General features: G+C 48.9%; 1 protein-coding gene and 4 non-coding genes across 5 annotated transcripts in view; 2 read left to right on the top strand and 3 right to left on the bottom strand.

The window, feature by feature from the left end:
• Positions 1–20,715, bottom strand: part of LOC144153609 (protein 5NUC-like) — a 112,663-nt gene that overhangs the window by 57,230 nt on the left and 34,718 nt on the right. The gene's annotated exons all lie outside the window — the stretch shown is intronic.
• Positions 7,561–7,633, bottom strand: Trnat-ggu (transfer RNA threonine (anticodon GGU)). The gene has a single exon. It is a non-coding gene; the product is annotated as a tRNA-Thr (tRNA).
• Positions 8,025–8,097, bottom strand: Trnat-ggu (transfer RNA threonine (anticodon GGU)). The gene has a single exon. It is a non-coding gene; the product is annotated as a tRNA-Thr (tRNA).
• Positions 8,867–8,939, top strand: Trnat-ggu (transfer RNA threonine (anticodon GGU)). The gene has a single exon. It is a non-coding gene; the product is annotated as a tRNA-Thr (tRNA).
• Positions 9,331–9,403, top strand: Trnat-ggu (transfer RNA threonine (anticodon GGU)). The gene has a single exon. It is a non-coding gene; the product is annotated as a tRNA-Thr (tRNA).

The following is a 20,715-nucleotide window of genomic DNA, read 5'->3' as shown; positions in this document are numbered from 1 at the left end:
ACAAGAAAAAAAGAAAAAGAGAGTGCTAATGGGATTCAGAGTATATTTCTCTAAGGAAAGCGTTGCGAATCGACGTCAGTGTCGTTATTTTAGGTGCGGAGTACCTGAGAACCAGACAATCTCCGTCCGCGTCCGTGCGCATAGCATTTACAATCGCTTGAATGGAGAGCGCTTAACCTTTGACTAGTAAACAAGGACGTTTAATTATTCTTTCCAATCCAAGTTTAAGCGCTCTCCATTCACGCTATGCAGCACCAACTTGCCCCTGCAGATGCCCTATTTACAATCGCACAAAATCACACAGGCACCGACATGATTCCACCCTGTGTCTGGTAGATCAGACAGAGTTAGTGTCAGTCGTCTTACCCATTGGGTTACGACCGTGAGTTAGCAGGCCAGAGTCAAACGGCTTACTCGCTCGCCTGTAACGGTGCGGAGTACCTTAGGACCTTCCAATGTCCGTCCTCGTCCATCGGCGCGCACACCACCATCAAGCCAAAATCAAGCGAAATTCGATTTGAGCCGTGAGTTGCGGTTTCATTTAGGGAATAATCAAGGTGCAACTCTCGGCTCAAATGGAATGACGGTCGGGGTGCAAATCGGATGTCACTCGGTGCGCAACTTGGATATCCTTTCGAGTCCCCGTACTACGCACCCTCGCCATCATCCACGGAGTGTAGATGCTGCCATTTTAAGGTAAACACAAGCTAATTGTGCAATGCTTGCTTCTATGTATTGAATGGCACTGCTCCTTGTGTGCTTGTTTTTTCTTAGTAGAATGATGGGACTCAGTACGAACAAAGTACATTAAAGGAATGCTCTATTCAGATCAACAAGGTAAAATTCACGTCGCGGGAGAAATGCTCGCTAATCGTAGAGTGGAAATAGGTCCGTACTGGGCGTCCTGTCGAAGATATCATCAATCACGACTGCGGCGCTGGTCTTATTGACGTTAGGTGCGTCCGTCTCAGCGAAGACGTCTCCGCCGGTCGTCGCCACCGCGAGGTCTTCGGTGGCGTCCGTACCGAGCAGGAAGCGTGGAGTGGTCACCCTCGTCGTGGACCGGCGCGTCGTCCTCCTCGGATACAGGTTATCGGGAAACTCGTGCGCCGAGGGCACCATGAAGAGGAGGAGCAGCGTGAACGCGAAGGACATCAGACACAGCGTGCAGCAGAGACACGGCCAGAACATGGGCAGCTCGTGCGCCTCTTCCTCCGCAATGCGCTCCATCTCGGCCCTGCATGACTCCTTCCTCTGAACGCTGCAATCCCGTAATCAGCTCGGCGGTACAAGTGTTCCTATGGTTGTTAAAGGAACCTCGAAACACTGGCGATCAGCGAGATACCGTTACCCCTGCGGGTAGCCACCGCAACCTACTAGTTCACTTGGAACCCCCCTGAGCATTAGACTCGCTGTTCAGCCTCAGTACCTTAGGGGTACAACCGCGGGTTTTGGTGCCAACAAGCTCGGTTGGAGCCATATCAGTGACAAAAGTTTTCCAAGACCTGTGATCCTACTAAAGGGACCCTGCAACACTTTGGATAAGCGCTTTCGCTCTTTCCTTTGCGTCTGGAAACACCGCGAGAGCGATAGTTATTGCCAGCACGCAGCGGCACTGCGTTATTTTCTCGTCGCACCAGATACACCTTCCGTTTCTGCTCTGTTTTTGTGGCTTTACTTTTAAAGCTACTATCGAAAAGCGTTCATTGCTGCAACTGAAGGAAAACCGGCCAACAGCCGCTACTTGACCGTAATAACGTACACTCTTAGGCAAAAAGGACTAAAATAGGGACTAAAATACAGCCGTTAGTCTTCGCGGGCGACCGTTCATCTTCAAAGGGAGTATCTGCGGCAGAGTACGTGCCGTGTGCATAAATTCGGACTAACTGTTCGTCCCCGCCGATCTATAAGGAGTAACGGGAAGACGAAACGCATGCAGTTAGTCTCTTTGCTGCGTCGTTAATCCCCTAATGGCGTCGTCGTTGCCCTTTCGCGCATATGTCTGCGAACAGTTTTATATTTCCAAAACACAAGGCATTGCAGTCACTGGGTGCTTTAGATGGTGCCACGGGAGAAAATATTGATGTTAGTTATAAGAAAATCGCCTAGGGTTAGTAGAGCGGCGGGTAATGGCAAGGAGCGGCGAAGCGCGATTGTCATACGCTTCTCGGCGAGGTTATGTTGATACGCTGTGTTGCATTCGATTCGTGCGAGATAATAACGGCCAATGAAAGCTTTCAAGCGCCTTAACAGTAACTCAAAAATTAGTGACAGTAGCAAAAGTGGATTCCTGAGCGTAATGAATATGTATATGTTTAACAGACTAGAAAAAACGCATGTTGCTGATGACAACTGCAAAACAAAAATGCTCGCTACAGGTATACGCGTCTCGAAGTTATCTTTTACACTCGGTACATAATTGCCTTGGGCACCAAAGCTATGACAATGCTGCAACTGCTGTAAAACCCGCTTGCATTTCGCAGTCGCAATCGTCTAGCGACGCGAATTTGAAGAATTCAGGCTAAGCAACACCAAATTCGCTTTCGCCGATGCAGGAAAATATGGCATGTTTCCTTATTCTGACACTCACACAGACGACACCTTTCACATACGTTACATAGAGCACTTAACATATGTATCGAACACTAAGAAAGCACTTAGCTTGCGCTAATTTGTGCGGAAACAAGTGAGTCGTCCGATCGCCCAGCTACCTATCTCAACTAGGCGACGACGAGTTGATTGTTATTTACGAAAAAACTATGGTTGTGAGGCTCTACTTCGAATCGAACTGAGCAATAGTCCCTAAACCTAGCAAAGCGCTAAGCGCAAGGCGCAAAACGCGGTCACGTTCTCTTGCACAGATAGAAATTCGGGCACCAGTTGCAATGGATCTGTTGCGTTATGCACAGAACTACACCCTGTACACTTGAATATTATCGGCCGCAGGAACCATCCGGCGGCGTGGTCTAGCGGATAGCGCGTCGGGTTCCTTGTCTTAATTCCGGGCGTCAGGGGTTCGATCCCTGCCGGTGCTGGCGTTTTTTTCTTTTTTTCTGCACTCTACGCAGTTCGTCCTTGGGGAGTATCGGAACGGACCATCCGGGTGGGGGACTAACCGTTCGTCCCCTCGCAGTTAGTCCCCAAAGGGACTAATGATTGTGGCAGAGGCCGTTAGTCCCCGAAAGGACGAACTTTTAGTCCTTTTTGCCTAAGAGTGTAATTCCAGCCGTCGAAGAACGGCAAGACCACGAAAGAGCGAAAAAGCTTTTGAGCGAGTTTCCAAGTTACCTGGTCGACATTGAGCACTAATTTTTGGCCGAGGTACTTTCGACCCCCTAATCTAAGTACTACGTTCTGCAAGCATTTACGATTTAAAAAAAAAAACTGAAGAAAGCGTTGCAGGTCCCTTTAAGGAAATCACACAACTACCGTACAAAAGTTTCGCTCTGGTGTACCCCAATTAAGATAACTGCTCTTTAAGATAACTCGGAGACATGGTTAGAAACATTTCAAATGGCAGAAGAGCGACAAGACCACAACTTTCTCGAAATGTGGTGCGTGTGTACCTGCGCATGAGGATAAGTTCGTCGTGGGAGGGCATGGCGCGCATAGCTTCGGGAGGCTCGGCGATGTGTCGCTCGATTTCCTGCCGACTGCACCAGGCGATGGGCTCTTCATTCTCGGGCGGTTGGGTCTCAGGTTCCGGCCGATTCAGCGCACGGGTCACCCGCTCCTTTAGCGTGCGAAGGATAACCCCGGAATACTCGACAACACTTTCTCGGCGCCCACTTCTCGCCGCCATTTCTGCCTTCCTCCTTTTCTTCTTCTTCTTCTTCTTCGCGCTTCACAGTGTTCTACGTCATCAGCTGGCGCACCATTCCTGATTAGGATTATTATGATGATGATGATGAAAAACTTTATTGTCGTCTCTGTTCAGACGGAGTCACTGCTTGGGAATAGCAGTGTCCTCGTCCCTTCAGATGGCGGTCAGGAGCCCATGGGCCCTGGCGCCGTGTTTCCGCCAGCTGGACTTCTGCTGTTTGGACGTCGGGTCGGGAGCTGAGCAGCGTTGTCTGTCATTTCTCGTCTTGTAACGCGCACACCTGGTTGGGTGTCTCTGGTTTACTGGGACACGCCCAAACCATGTGTTGGAGCGTGGCGGCTGCGCGCCGCACCATTTGCACTGATCTGTGCATGAATATGGAAAGCTGCGATGGCACAGGGAGGGGTGTGGGAAGATGTTCGATTGTATACTGCGCCATACAACCGATTGCCTTCTGCTAAGTGTTCGATGAGCGGCTGGAAGTGTGCGTCGGCCTCATCTGTAATGCCATTCCCGAAGCGCATGGCAGACCTGTACTTTTATTAATATCATAGCCTGGAGTAACATGTAACCTGAAACGTACACGGACACCTGTAAATCGTGTAAGAACAATGCGTTCGTTTCTTACATCACATCAAATAAGAATATTCTACCATTCCACACTATGCTGAGATCAGCGCGCATTCACTGTGAAGCTTCGATAGTGACCTTCAAAATTCTCTCGCCCAGCTAGACTCTGTCAACGCCTGTCGTTAAGGTGACGGGCGGCATCTGAGGACTGGCCAGTGGTTCTTGGATATCCCACTCGCTTGACTCCATTATTTAATGTTTGGCCCAAATGAAGTTGTTTATCACTACCAGCGTGTCCCGTGCGAGCACGCGGCCAGTGGACTCCCGAAACAGAGGTGCGTGGCCCGGTTTTACCAGCAGGTTTAATCTGAGCCATCCAAAAGGTAGCAACGAGCCGTAGTCAAAACGAGGGTTGCTGCAATTACACCATCACAAGTATAGTGTAAACAGATCACAAACATGTAGATCTGTCCGCAACATATTCAAGGTTTATCTCGGTAGGCACGAAACGTAGGAGGACTTTGTTAAGACAGATGGAAAAGCTTTCCAATGGGGAAATACAATGTTTCAATTGATGATGTGGATGGTGGCGAGTCGCATCCCGCATAATTTGAAAACAATTTTTACAGATTTCGTTCCCGAACCGTGGACACTGTCAGTGCGCCCCTGGTACTCGTCGTCCAGAGGGAAGCTGCCATTACCTGCACCTGGCGTCGAGTTATACAGCGAAACCCGGTTATAGCGAACTGCAATGTGCGCCGCGATTAGTTCGATATATCGAATAGTTTGATATAGCGAAACCCGCCGATAACGAGCTTTTTGTTGCGAGTTCGCAATACGCGGGACACCCCCCCACCATCCCCGCATGCGGAAACCAACACAATTGAGTATGTCGTTACCGTACACAAAACAATCGATTTATTTCAAGTAATAAGGCTACTTTCCGCCTCAACTGCCTACTTCGCAAAAAAAAAAAAAAAAGAAAGGTGGTTGTTGTTTGCACTTTCATTTTGGCGGCGCCAACTAGCACAGCATTCGAGTCCGTGTCCTTCAATATCGAAGAAATAATGGCGGAGCATATCAACTGCCGAAAGCGCTTCATTAAGCGACGGACGGCTATCATCCGCGACATCATCTGCGTCTTTGGTGCTTTCAGCAGCGCCAGCTGCCATGACATCGGCGACGGTGTCTCCGCCAGAGGGGCTCACAGTGACGGCAACCTGGTCGTCGTCGTAGACGCTCAGGAAATCCCTGCAGGAATTCTATGGCCGCGTTTTATTGCGCGGAGTTGCAGTCATGAACCATTTTCAAATAGCCCGGCTTCCCACTCTCCTTCAGTTACGGAAAGTGCCCGGCGTCTCTCAACGTCTCAACCACGGCCAATCAACATGTCAATTACCGCTATGAGACCATGTGTTTCGGCGGCAAGCCTAGGTTTGCCGAGTTCGATATATCCGATGTGGACTTCGTTATAAGGAATATGTTTTTCGTGTAATTTCGTGACTGATTTGTTTTTGTTCGATATATAGCATAATTCGCTCTATCCGGGTTCGTTATAATCGGGTTTGACTGTAGTTCCCTTTTAGGGCGCAGCCCTTTGGCGGCCGTCTCTGGGATGAGCCGGTTGTCGGCGTAACCGAGGGAACGATGGCCTCGACCGACGAGTGAAAGAAAAAATTCCCCCGCATTTCCCCGAGGGGGAGAATGTGAAAGTGCGAATGCACGGTTGTCGGCCCGCTTGCGGCGCTTGCGCTCGGCCCCCGCAGCCCACCGCCTCGCCGCCTTCTCTTCCATCTCTTCCATCGGGTTTGTAGTATCACGTGTACACCACGCAGTTATCAAGCCGCTATAACGCCGCTGAGTCGCCAACGCACGCCGCTGACGACGTAGTTTGAATGCGTTAAAGATATAAGGCGCGTCACTAACACTGATATCACGTCGCGTCCGTGGCTTGGTCGGTAGAGCGTCGCGCTGCGGCCGCAAAGTCCGCGGATCGAAACCTGGCGCCGGATGCTGTTTCTTTATAGAGGAGCACTGCGGACGCCGACGCCGACGCCGCCGCCGCCGCCGCCGACGCCGGCGGTGGATCACTTAAAAGCGAACGACGAAATAAAGGAAAGGAGGAGAGTGTCGCGAAATTGGGAGGAGAGGGCGGTTCGCCGTACCACCTCCTTGGTTCGCCGTCGCGAGCCAGCGCTCTCCGAAGTATGCGGTGGGGGTGGGTAAGGGGCAATACGCTGTGCCCGCACGAGGCGTTGGACAGCTTGTTCGGTGTCGACCGCTTGATGCGTTCGTTGTGCGTTCCCTTAGATGCTGTGCGCGGTCCCTTCCTAAGACACACTTCGCGCCGACGACGCAGAGGCTCATTATCGCTGCCGTCGAGAAAACCCACGAGTGAGTTCTGCCTCAGCGCCCTGCTCCTGCACGCAAATATCGCATTAGGGAGTATCGTAATTGGCAGGCAATTTTTTTGCTATACCCCTCCCGCGGAATGCCAGGTATGGACAGCACAGGAAAATTAAAAATTGCATTCAAGGCAACAGTGAACCAATTGTGACAAGTAGATAAAGCTCGGTGCAATACTATAGTCATCATACCAGCAATTGCACCTAGTTACTATCTGACAACACTTGCTCAATGGAATTAGCAGCGGCCTGTTAGCCACTCTGTTGCTAAACTTTGAGGAGGGGGGGGGGCGGGGGGGGGAGTTCGGCGCAGCTTGCAGAGCATTCCTTTCAAACATTCGGGAGGGTTGTCGCGAGAGGGAAGTGGTAGATTAAAATAAACTTTAAATACGTATAGGATCAAATTTCTCAATGGCGCAACATGTATAGCTAATTTTTTAACGTTGTCGAGAACATCAAAGTGTATTCTCACAATCCTTTATTAACCCTTAACTCTTCAGTTGAGGAGTAAGTTGACGTGTTCATGCCCCACTGACAACCTAAGAATAAGCGAATGCAGATGGTAAAGACTATATATATATATATATATATATATATATATATATATATATATATAAAATGGGAAATGAGGGGCTCCGTGAAATAATACAGAAAATAAGGGTTGGCAGTCAAGAAAACCTCGGAAAGCAAAGGGGAGGTTGTGGTGGGTCATAGAAAGAGATGAAGAATTTTTTGAGTCGAAAAGAAAGTGGTGAAAAAATGCCCGCCGGGTGGGATCCGAACCCACGACCTCCAGAATACCGGTCTGGTGCGATAACCACTACGCTACCGGCGGGGCTGTTTCCCCAGCACTTTCTCGGGTATTTATGTTAAGGTATTTTTGTTTCCTGCACTTGGGGGTGGTAGCCAGCGCCACTCGGACTACTCGGGGTGAAGGGGACCTTCTTTTTAACCCCCGGGCCGTGACTCGAGTGTCTACGACATGTCGAGAGTGGTCGACCAGCGTTGAACCCTCTTAAGCTCCCTTTGGCACCAAGACTGCCAGAACAGAGGCCCTCGCTAAGCATGTAGCGAATCAGAAAATGGGAAATGAGGGGCTCCGTGAAATAATACAGAAAATAAGGGTTGGCAGTCAAGAAAACCTCGGAAAGCAAAGGGGAGGTTGTGGTGGGTCATAGAAAGAGATGAAGAATTTTTTGAGTCGAAAAGAAAGTGGTGAAAAAATGCCCGCCGGGTGGGATCCGAACCCACGACCTCCAGAATACCGGTCTGGTGCGATAACCACTACGCTACCGGCGGGGCTGTTTCCCCAGCACTTTCTCGGGTATTTATGTTAAGGTATTTTTGTTTCCTGCACTTGGGGGTGGTAGCCAGCGCCACTCGGACTACTCGGGGTGAAGGGGACCTTCTTTTTAACCCCCGGGCCGTGACTCGAGTGTCTACGACATGTCGAGAGTGGTCGACCAGCGTTGAACCCTCTTAAGCTCCCTTTGGCACCAAGACTGCCAGAACAGAGGCCCTCGCTAAGCATGTAGCGAATCAGAAAATGGGAAATGAGGGGCTCCGTGAAATAATACAGAAAATAAGGGTTGGCAGTCAAGAAAACCTCGGAAAGCAAAGGGGAGGTTGTGGTGGGTCATAGAAAGATCATTTTTTGTGGATCATTTTGTGGTGGATCATTTTTTCACCACTTTCTTTTCGACTCAAAAAATTCTTCATCTCTTTCTATGACCCACCACAACCTCCCCTTTGCTTTCCGAGGTTTTCTTGACTGCCAACCCTTATTTTCTGTATTATTTCACGGAGCCCCTCATTTCCCATTTTCTGATTCGCTACATGCTTAGCGAGGGCCTCTGTTCTGGCAGTCTTGGTGCCAAAGGGAGCTTAAGAGGGTTCAACGCTGGTCGACCACTCTCGACATGTCGTAGACACTCGAGTCACGGCCCGGGGGTTAAGAAGAAGGTCCCCTTCACCCCGAGTAGTCCGAGTGGCGCTGGCTACCACCCCCAAGTGCAGGAAACAAAAATACCTTAACATAAATACCCGAGAAAGTGCTGGGGAAACAGCCCCGCCGGTAGCGTAGTGGTTATCGCACCAGACCGGTATTCTGGAGGTCGTGGGTTCGGATCCCACCCGGCGGGCATTTTTTCACCACTTTCTTTTCGACTCAAAAAATTCTTCATCTCTTTCTATGACCCACCACAACCTCCCCTTTGCTTTCCGAGGTTTTCTTGACTGCCAACCCTTATTTTCTGTATTATTTCACGGAGCCCCTCATTTCCCATTTTCTGATTCGCTACATGCTTAGCGAGGGCCTCTGTTCTGGCAGTCTTGGTGCCAAAGGGAGCTTAAGAGGGTTCAACGCTGGTCGACCACTCTCGACATGTCGTAGACACTCGAGTCACGGCCCGGGGGTTGAAAAGAAGGTCCCCTTCACCCCGAGTAGTCCGAGTGGCGCTGGCTACCACCCCCAAGTGCAGGAAACAAAAATACCTTAACATAAATACCCGAGAAAGTGCTGGGGAAACAGCCCCGCCGGTAGCGTAGTGGTTATCGCACCAGACCGGTATTCTGGAGGTCGTGGGTTCGGATCCCACCCGGCGGGCATTTTTTCACCACTTTCTTTTCGACTCAAAAAATTCTTCATCTCTTTCTATGACCCACCACAACCTCCCCTTTGCTTTCCGAGGTTTTCTTGACTGCCAACCCTTATTTTCTGTATATATATATATATATATATATATATATATATATATATATATATATATATATATATATATATATATATATACATGAGAAAATAGTAGACGCACGATTAAAACAAAAACAGTGGTTTACTGACGTTTCGACTGCGGGACCAGTGGTCCCGCAGTCGAAACGTCAGTAAACCACTGTTTTTGTTGTTAATCGTGCGTCTACTATTTTCTCAAGTATTTTTTCTGGCTGCTCGAGAAGTTTTCTTTTACTGCATACATACATATATATATACTCCCTGACCACGGGTGTATGCTTAACTTCAGCAGTAATTTTGATCTCATTCTATCCCCTCCGTTAAAATTCACAATTGAACGGAACACATTGAACCTCACCACGCACTGAACACCGGACCTCGCCTCACCTCACCTCATTTTCACAGCGTGGGGCGTGGTTGAGGTCAATTTGACGTGGAAGTCTACCTTATGAGGTTTCCCAACGTTGCTGCCAGGAGCGTTGAGCTTCCTTTCGCGCAACTGGTTAGTGAGCCTTTAAAAATGAATCAGACAATTACCAAATCTTCTTACGTGTGCTTTAACACCTCCACAAGCAGTCAGAACAACGGCCACTTTTAAATTTTACCACCTTTTTACACTACAAAAATTTACCCTCCCCTCCTGAAGAAAGTTGGGAGAAGCGCGAAAGCTAAAAGTAATTCCAACCTTCCCTAAAAGTGGTCCATCGCTCATCACACCTCCAAAGACCCAAATTACCCACCGCGGTGGATTAGTGGCTAAGGCGTTGTGCTGTTGAGCACGAGGACGCGGGTTCGATTGCCGGCAGCGGCGGCCGCTTTTCTGATGGAGGCGAAAAGCAAGAACGCCCGTGTGTACGAGATTTAGGCGCACGTCAAAGATCCCCAGGTGGTCAAAATTAATAGGGAGCCCTCCACTACGGCGCGCCGGATCGCCTGCGTTGCGTCGGCGCGTTAAGCCGTACAAACAACAACAAACAACCATAAAAGACGCACATTGCAAACGAAGGACGAAAACATGTGCCCGCGAGAATTTTTCGCGCATGAGCTAAACGTATCTACGAACAATCCAAAGACCGACACGTAGTTTATGAAATAAAGTTACACTATTGCAGTCCTTATCATGATCGATGCGTGAATGTCTAGAACCGTTCCTTTTTCGTGATTTTCAAGTAACCCTTTTCATAAAATAAAAGCTCAGTGCCACGCACGCGCCATGTGTCCAGGCATCTAAGATCTTTTCGGTCGACCAACTACTCCATAGGGAAATGCATTAGTTTTTTGACAGAACGCCATTAACCCCACTAAGAAAGCTTTCGCTTTACATGGCGCTGCTAATTCAAAGCCCACCATGGGACCCTAGCCTTTCGCGCGAAGAGTGAGTGAGTAGGAACTTTATTAGAGCACCCAAGAGCAAGTCAAGGGGAGGCTACCCTGTTAGGGGCGCCAGTGAGAGTGACCAGTGCTGAGCCGTCAGGTGAGGGGGATGTAGTTGTCCCAGGCACTGTCAAACCCAAGTACCGGTGGTGTCCCGTATTATCGTGGGCGGTGCCATGGGTAATCCCCTCTGGACGGCGAGCCGGCCTGTATTGGTCTAGTGCGTTGTTGAGTAGTCTTGTGGCCCGGGCCTGTGTCTCGTAGTCTTCGCTTCTCATCGCAGCTTCAAACTGCGGTGGGAACGTCGCAGTGGTGCTAGTAGGAGGCTGGCAGTTCCATAGTAGATGTACCAGAGTAGCTCGTGCTTCTTGAAGAAGCACGCTTCTTTGCCGTCCAAATCATGCACGTCTACGCAATCCCTTTGTCCTTTCCCTGTCATTCGTCCATGCACAACAGCTGAGGCGAAGTGCGACGTAATTGACGGGCACGGCAGCTGCGAAGTGCGCGGAATACCGGACCATCTGGGAGGCACACGTTTCCACGTGCGGATGGGCGGGAAGCGAAGAGGCCACCCGCGGTGACGGCCGGCTCCACGCTCGGGCGCCCACGGCGGTGCGAAGCACGTAATGAAAAGGCTTCTCCTCGGACCGGACCATATTAGTTCCAAGGTCGCCCCCGGGGTGCCCAGAATAGCGGGACCCCTAGGGCGGACCCCTTTGCCCGGTTTTATGCGCTTGCTTTTAACACAGTGCCCTGAAAGGACTCCGTGGCTTATCGTGCCCCTCTCTTTTCTTCTCTCTCACCATTTTGTGTCTTCCGTCTAGAAATTCCGTGCAGCGTGGTCAAGGGACGCCCTCGCCACAAAAAAAAAAACATGGCACTGGCATGATCTGGCTCAATTGCAGGTTGCGTCATTTTGGTCCTTTTTAATAGAAACGTCTCTATAGGGCCGTAAAACGGATTAAGGCGAAAAAACGCGGATACGGAAGGAAACATACAAAACATTGTGATTGATTGTAGGGTTTAACGCACCGACGCAACGCAGGCGATGAGGCGCGCCGTAGTGGAGGGCTGCGGATTAATTTTGACCACCTGGGAATCTTTAACGTGATCCGAAATCTCGTACACAGGGGCGTTTTTGCTTTTCGCCTCCGTCAGAAAAGCGCCTGCCGCGGCCGGGAATCGAACCCGCGACCTCGTGCTCAGCAGCCTAACGCCTTAGCCACTGAAGAAACACAAAACAGACAAGGCACTATAACCAACGGAAATTTATTGTTAAGAGACTGTGTGTTTGTATCTTAATTAAGCACACATGACCTCTGCAATTACAATTTGGTCTCCTTTCAAGATATTCGCCTCTCTCTTTCTCTGTCTCTCTCTGAAAAGGGAGTAGATGATTCGCTGATGCACATCTCAGCCGCTTTTTTTATATAGTCATCATCATCGTCGTCGTCGTCAGCCTGCCTACGCGCACTGCAGGGCAAAGGCCTCTCCAATAGATCTCCAATTGTCCCGGTCCTGTGCTAACTGCGACCAATTTATACTAGGAAAGTTCTTGATCTCATCTGCCCATCTACCCTTCTGCCCCACCTGCCATGGTTGCCTTCTCTAGGGGTGCACTCTGTTACCCTTAATCAGCAACGGTTATCTTGGCTTCGCATTCGTTCCATTGCTCACTCAGTCGTTATCAATTTAAGTTGGACACTTTTGTGAGCTTCCAAGGTTCTGCCCCGTAGGTGAGTACCGGTAAGATAATGCAGCTGTTATACACTTTCCTCTTCAGGGGCAATGGTAGGCTGCCATTAATTATCTGAGAATGTCTGCCGTATGCACTCCACCCCATTCTTATCGTCCTAATTATCTCTGCCTCATGGTTGGGATCCAGGGGCGCCACTGGGCTTAAGTAGACATAATCGCTTTCACTACTTGGCCTAAGTAGACATAATCGCTTTCACTACTTGGCCTAAGTAGACATAATCACTCACCACTTCCACTACCTCGACACCTATTCCCAACCCCTGTGCTCTGCTGGGGCTATTGATTATTACTTTAGTTCTCTGCATATAAATTTTTAGTGCGGTAATCATGCTTTCCAATTCGCCTCCGAGTTACTTAGTAAAGCAACGACATCGGCTAATCTGAGATTACCGAAGTATTGCTCATTTGATAAAGTATCATTCGCTAATTTCTCGCTCAATCTTATCGCTAACCCTCCGAAGAAATCTCGTTTGCTCTAACAAAGAAACTGCACCTTTTTCAATATTCAGACATGCGGCTTCCAGCATTGTTTTCCAGAGTGCAATTATTTTCACGCGCTCTGTCATTAGAGAAACGACCTGCCTGACATATGTAAACTAAGGAGCTACTCACGGGGATTTCGCATAAAAAATGTTTGTGCAGTCATTCTATGCGACGCAACGCGAGGTTTCAAAAATAAAGTGTCGTTGGATGAGGCGCCTTGCCTGTCTTTTTGTTCCTTCTTGCGTCCGTCTTTTTTTCGCCTTTAAACCATTTTACTTATGCCGAGGCAACTGTCCCAGATGAAGCTTTTGGCAGCTGGTGCAAAATTGAGGGTATCCTATATTGTTTTCCAGACATTTATTGTCTCTTGTCTGACCTGTTCCTCATGTCACTTCCTCGTGGTACACAACGCCCGTAATTGTCAGGGCAAAGCTTTGACCAGCAGTATCTTTAAGTAATAACCAAATACCAATTCAAACAAGTTTATTTTTTATGTTCAAGGGAATCGCCCCGACGGGGGTTCAGTAATGAAATCAGAATGTTGTTCTCGCAGGTCACACAGTGCTTGTTGGACAAACCGCTCCGGAATTCTTTGGTGATTTCTACGTTAGGGACACGCTGCAGCCAAGACAAACCAAATAAATTGACGACAATGCTGAACGTCTGTTCGGTGATACAAAGATGGCTACTGACAGTGTCGAGCCATTACCCATTGCTGGTACAAGTATCTAAACACCTACCATGTCTTACATCCCGATGTTGACGGTCCTATGTCAGCTGTAGCTTTCGCTTCAATTAAGCGGGCTTGTTTGCGAGACGTAGTCATTTTATGCTGCTCGACGCATTGCTCGACGAGATATTGCGGCATTTCACCATTTCACCACCAAAGGTTCGCGCAATTTTTTAAGCTTCAACGTGCGCGATGTGCCGCACGCCTCAATCGTAGTTATCCGACGCGACAGACATTAAACTAGGCCACGGTGGCCGTTCTGGGAAGTGAGAATTATCTACTGTATGCCGTATCGCTTGCACACTGCACCCACCAGGCTCGCCTGAAGAAAGGGCGAGCGGAAACGGGCAGACGTTGCGATAATCGGGGTGATCTCTTCAAATGAACAAAAATTCGCAAAGAAAAGCACACGGTGGCAGCTACTTGGAGAAGCCACCAATCCAACTGTTCTGTGCCCGCTACCACTGTGTACGGAGGGGGGTAGGGGGGCATTTGGTGTGAGGTCGAAGTCATAAACACCTTTAGTCTCGCTGTTAAGATAGATGACAAGCATATGATTAACCTTTTATTGATTAGAAATGAAAAGAAATAAAACAAAGCCCTTTGATTGAAGCCTTTGTTTTAATGACAATAATTCGGTGCCGTTATTCTTCTAAGGCGAATGTCTACAAACGCTGAAAGCTGTGCCGATTACAGACCAAAGGTAAGATACCGTTTCATGAAATTATGTTTACCGAAATGTTTTCTTGAGGAAGGGAGCTTCGTAAAAAATCTTTTGAGTTTGAGGTCCGCTGAGGCGCCCGCATCGTGCTGGGAACGGGGTAATTTCTTTTTGTGAAAACTACTTGGAACATTAGAACACCGGTTGTTGGTATTGTTATTGTTTTACTTTTCCTGTTTTACTTTTCCTGACTGCTCGCGATCGTCACCTGCAACAGCCGCGCAATGACGATTACTGCACCTTTAAAAAAGGAAAGGCGGTGTAAGGGAGTTGCTAATGATTCTCATATTTTCTCACTTGCGTCAGTTTCCGTTAATTATGCATATAAAAGCTTCATTTAAAGCTCACTATTTGATGTTCTGCTTTTTTTAGGGCTCTGAGTTTGTCCCGTGAGGGACGCTGCAGGTAAAAACGAAAAACGAAAATATGAATGGCAAGTATTCTAGAAACCAAGCATAGGGAATAATCAACCGCCTGTTCACGGGGAAGCCTGCAGTTCAGACTACATATCGGAATCAAGTATCATTTTATTTTCTACCCACATCTACGCTGACGTCCCTAAAGAAAACAATAATGGATTGCTTGCTGCACCGCAGTGTACCTGACATCACTGCACCTGACATAACTGCAGCTGTGCCTCCAGCTGGATGAGCTCCAGCTGTACCTGACATCACTGCACACACCGCTGCCACTAGTCACAGTGCTCACTGGGCTCGAAAAATATGGGCGGGGAACGTATTCAATTCTTGAACAGCACATTTATTTTCTACCTGTTGCAGATACTATTGTTTTTGCTCCCCTGAACGCCACGCCATAGAGCCTTTTGCTCGCATTGCAGCATTCAAAAGGCCCAAGTACACGACAAGAAAAAACGCGAGCAGAATTAAACGCGAACATGAAATTCAGGGCTAAGGCCTTCACTAACAGCGTGAGCTAATCAGCGCTGTCACTTCAAGGTAGCGTTATTTATTCTGCTACGCGACTTGGTGGGAAAATGCGACAAAGGAACTGAGCATTCCCAGCACGTGCGCTGCACTCTACAGCGTCTACAGGACCCAGTTCGCACACCCGCGTCCCTCGCTGCCGCGTTGCCTCAGATTGACCATGAAGACAAAATATAACTTTGTTCACTTTGAAAGAACTATAGTTTGGTGACTCACTCGGCTCCATTCCAGCAGCTAAAGGCACTTTTTTAACCAATAAAATGCAATAAATGTCGAAAAACATTCAAATTTCGCGCTACAGTGATGTAATAGGGGCAGCAGCGACGTTATACGCGCAGCACTAAAAAATGCGTTATCAGTGTTTTAGCTGCACATTAGAATTCAAGAGATACAATAAATGGCACTAGACGCCCGACTACAATTGCCCAGTGGTGTTCCTTGGTCGTGGCTTGTGTTGACAGCCGCCAATCGCGCAAACAAGAGTCCATGACGTCACAGAGAAACCGCCTTAGAAGAGGGCGGGACAAGGCCAATGCTTCATCTGTTTTCTTTATTACCTCGATTATTCCTTTCAGTTTAGCAGCACAATTAGTATCACTGCTTTTCAGGACAAAAATACTCGTTTTAACGAACCCAACTTGCATTTTGTCGTCATGGCATCTTTAGGCGCGAGGGCCGCGTGCGTGGATATATTTTTCTTGCCTGCGCTACACGGCGACATTCAATTGACAGTTAAACGGTCGTCCACAAGCGCGCCCTACGTATTTAACAATGGGGCATTCGACAGACAGTTGGTTCAATGGACTTCGGCAGGCAATTGCAACGTATTTAAGAATTGGGCACCCGATTGACAAAGGCTTTCGGCAGGCACTTGGAACGGCCGTGCAGTACTGGTATTAGTCGCTCCGATTGGCTGGGCAGTCGCCAGCCACACCTTCAGACGTTTTCGTTAAAATCACGATTATTTGTTTAAACTTCGCGATGAAATTTACATCATTGTTATCAAGACAAAGCATACGTTTCAATAAACCAAACTTGAATTTTGTCTCCATGGATGCACTTGAACTGCTACCGCAGGACACCGGAATGTTCCCTCTGCACATAACTAGACACACTAGCGCACGCACGTCGTCGCTGTTCCTTTTTTCTCGCAACCGTGACGCAACCGGCGAGGAAGCCACAAGCAAGAGCGTGTAGGAGGCCCTTTCGCTTTTTTCGCATCACCGACGTGCCGCTAGGGCCAGCTCTCATTCGGGACGGTTTGTTTATCCGAAGCTTCCCGGAGCAGCAGGCGGCCCGGATAGGAAACGACCGGATCAGCGGCTATACACACGCGCTGATGTGGCGCCGTTCTCCGAGACTCATCCGCCTTGATCCCCCTCGTCCTCCTCTTCCTCGTCCTCGTCCTGCTTCACCGCCGCCTGGGTTTCCTCTGTCTTCTGTCGTTTTTCACAGCTTCCGCAACGAGCGCGTATGGCGGCTCGAACCCCGGGTGCGAGGGAAAGAGTGGGCTGTGGCTCACTGTTGTGAGACAGCCGTGGTTTGAACAAAGAAAAAAGGATCACATTGTGTCCGTTTGGTTACTGCGGGGTGTAAAGAGAGCGCGGTTATTCTTGGCACTGCGAGTGCCACTTTCTTTCTCGAAGCCCAGCAGTGCCCGTGCTTCGAAAGTCAGATCTGAGGTAGGCACAGATGGAAAAAGATGCTTTTTTAAAGGGCGGCCACAAAAATAGGAAAAAATTACCCCGCATTTCCCCGAGGGGGAGAATGTGAAAGTGCGAATGCACGGTTGTCGGCCCGCTTGCGGCGCTTGCGCTCGGCCCCCGCAGCCCACCGCCTCGCCGCCTTCTCTTCCATCTCTTCCATCGGGTTTGTAGTATCACGTGTACACCACGCAGTTATCAAGCCGCTATAACGCCGCTGAGTCGCCAACGCACGCCGCTGACGACGTAGTTTGAATGCGTTAAAGATATAAGGCTCGTCTAACACTGATATCACCGTCGCGTCCGTAGCTTGGTCGGTAGAGCGTCGCGCTGCGGCCGCAAAGTCCTCGGATCGAAACCTGGCGCCGGATGCTGTTTCTTTTTCAAATATAGAGGAGCACTGCGGACGCCAACGCCGCCGCCGGCGGTGGATGGTTTGGGGTCGCTTATAAAGTGTATTCACACTTAAAACTTTTTTGCGGTGATCTGATTCCTAAACGGGAATTATGCCAAAGCGTACACCTTCGTTTAGAGTGAACGTGCCCTATCTGCACATAATAACACACAACATTAAGAAGATAGCCGCCAGACAAGCGGTGACAGTTGTGTGCTCAGCCCCAAACAAACGGTATGTCATGTGCCGCCGCGTCAACCAGCCAATGATATAGCCAGCCAGTGCACAACCAACCACCGTACCAAGTACCATAGAGTTTACCAAGTACGCAGCATGTGTGCAGGGGGTTGTGTACAGGCTACCGTTATCGTGCGGGAAAAGCTACATTGGCAGACTGGCCGTTGTATCAACGACCGAGTTGGAGAGCACAAGGCCTCATCAAAGAACGTCCTGTCAGGACATTTGGCCATGCACCTCCGAGATTTCCCCAATTGTGAAGCTGACTTCCATGGTGTCATTACCATGCATAAAAACAACGATAGGCTGGCGCGCGAAATCATCGAAGCTATGGAAATTTAAGAGGGCGCCGACAATTGTGTCAGTTCTGCGTCGGTTGCGCTAACGGATAAAGAAAAACTATTTCTGCGCACAGTTGCTCCGGGACCACGTGGCTAGTGGGTATAAATGTACAAGGCGAGGCGTAATAAAAGTTCATTTGGTAGTGTCAGCACTTGTGCTTCGTCTCTCGTCATTGTCAGCGTCCCCAGTTAAATTTAGGCAGACCAGTATTTAATCAATTATGGTCCAACTAGCTCAGATTCTGCCTATTCTAAATTTTTTTTTTAAATGCGAACGCATTTATTGGCCGGGGGTTGTCTTGCTCCGTTGGCCGGCGTGCGCCTGCATTCCTCCAGCGCGAGCGCACGTGAGCGCGCGCCTCGTAGTTCTGCCTTCGTCGTCGTCGTCGTCGTAAATGCGAATGCATTTCTTAGTCGGGGGTACACACAATGCAACGTGAGCATTACGCCTCTCCCTGGCGGTGACGTCACTGCAGTTGCTTCCACGTCAACATCATCGGTTGGAGAAGAAGAAGAAGACAAGTCTGCGAAGCGAAGAGCACGTAATGCCGAACGCGTTACGCGCTCGAGAACATCAAGAAGGAGTCTAGTCGTTTGAACGCGCTTCGGGTTCTTTGGAACGAGTTTGGAAGAGGAGGTGATGAGAACGGTGACGCCATCATCGCGGTCTGTGACGACAACCCTCGTCTGGCGCCGTTCAGGTCGTACAAGGACTCCGTACAAGGACTTGTACACCCTTGCCTACACCGGAGACGGAGTCTTTGTGGTGACCGTGTACCTCGCGCCCAACCTCGCTCGAGACGCCGTTGCCGCGCAGCTGGACGCGGCTATGGAAAGTGAGCGCGTGTGCTCCAAACCCTCTGACCCCATAGTCTTGGTTGGCGACTTCAACGCTGACGTGCGCAAGAAGAGTGGCGAGTGGCTGGTCGAGAACATGCAGACCAGGCACTCTATGCATTGTCTCTCTGCCGGCTTCGACACGTGCCCCACTACCATTCACGGGAATTGCATTGATCTGGTCTTTACGCGAAACTGTGACGCGCGTATGCTTCTCAAAGACCCTTTGACCGTGCACTTTAGCGATCACAAGGCAGTGATTGTGGCCGTCAGGTACAACGATAACACAAACAGGTGATGATGAATAAATGATTACGTTCACACTCTCGTCATTAATTACGCCATTACTCGCAACACACTCATCGGTGCACCCAATGCATTCGCATTTCTGCACGATTTCCTTGGGGGAGGTGCGGGGGAATTTTTTTTTTTTGCTTAGAATTTTTCTCAAAGCAGCGTCAAATGGATAGTGTATTGGAGTGTCCATATTTAACGCCCGAAAGATTGGAAGCGGTTCAGATATTTCTGTTTCACTTTTTTAGGGAACATTAATAAAATAAGGTAGCCACAGCACTCACCATCGCTTCGCAACATCGCGTGCATGCGTGAACGCAAAATAGGATGAGATATTCATGTGTTACTACGACTGAGATATTCAGGTGTTACCCACTCCGAATATCGTTTCGTTCGCTCGGCATCACTAGGAGCCTCCTGTTCACCCCAGAATTGGTACGTTCTCCTGTTTTGACGTCTCGTATTGCACATGCGGCAGTGGCCCATTCTCCATTGGGGCCACCGGTTTCCTTTCCCGGCGAACGCTCCCTGTCAGTCGCTCCTATTTTTGGTACCTCACGATTTTCTGTACCTCACAATGCGCGTGATTGGAACGTAGAAATCTAAGGCTGACGGCTTAAAAAGCTACAAGATTCAAAGAACAAGCGACATAAGAATGCATAGCATTTTTATGCAGCTTCTTTAGGGTGTGACTTCTTTACAGCCAAATATGGCTCGGGTAGCGAAAGGCGGATGAATATTTTATTCTTTTTAAGTTTTTCTTGTTCCTTTCCGTCGAAAATGTAAATATATACCATTAGAGCGGCGAAGTGCCTTTATCTCACTAATTATGTACATTGTCCGAAGAAGAAAGCTGCACTGCGGAGTTGGTCCATTTACGCTATTTTTATACGTATTTCCAACGTTATTTTGCGAACTCTTCTTGTTTATTCTACGGTATTTTGAGGAGATGCGTATTAAAAGAGTGAGGGACGAGGTGTCTGAGACGACGTTTAATAACCCGCTCAGACCGAACGTTCCGGGGTCTAGTGCAACGATGATGACGATGATTATTCACAGAAGAGGTTGAGAAGCGTACCCCTCCGTGCTCACACCGGCAGTGAGAGTGATGATATCGCCTGCACTGAGTATCACATTAAAGGAACGCCACGAATGCTCACGATATATTTAATTATTTAATTTTCCATCATTTGCGTCAAAACGTTTCTAACTTTTTAAATTTAATTTTCAAAATTCTGTTAAAGTGACTCTCTCCATTTGCGCTATTATAACTACATGGGTTACTTCCGCAAAATACGCGTTTTCGTGGAAATGCAGGGTTCTTCATAAATACATAATCCTGGCTTGTTCGGGGGGTGCCGGGGTGGCGG

This window comes from Haemaphysalis longicornis, unplaced genomic scaffold (assembly GCF_048455015.1).
Source record: "Haemaphysalis longicornis isolate Haplotype H1 unplaced genomic scaffold, Haemaphysalis longicornis Haplotype H1 scaffold_9, whole genome shotgun sequence".
NCBI lineage: Eukaryota > Metazoa > Arthropoda > Arachnida > Ixodida > Ixodidae > Haemaphysalis > Haemaphysalis longicornis.
The sequence above is the reverse complement of the archived record's forward strand: the minus strand, read 5'-3'. Positions and strand labels throughout refer to the sequence as shown.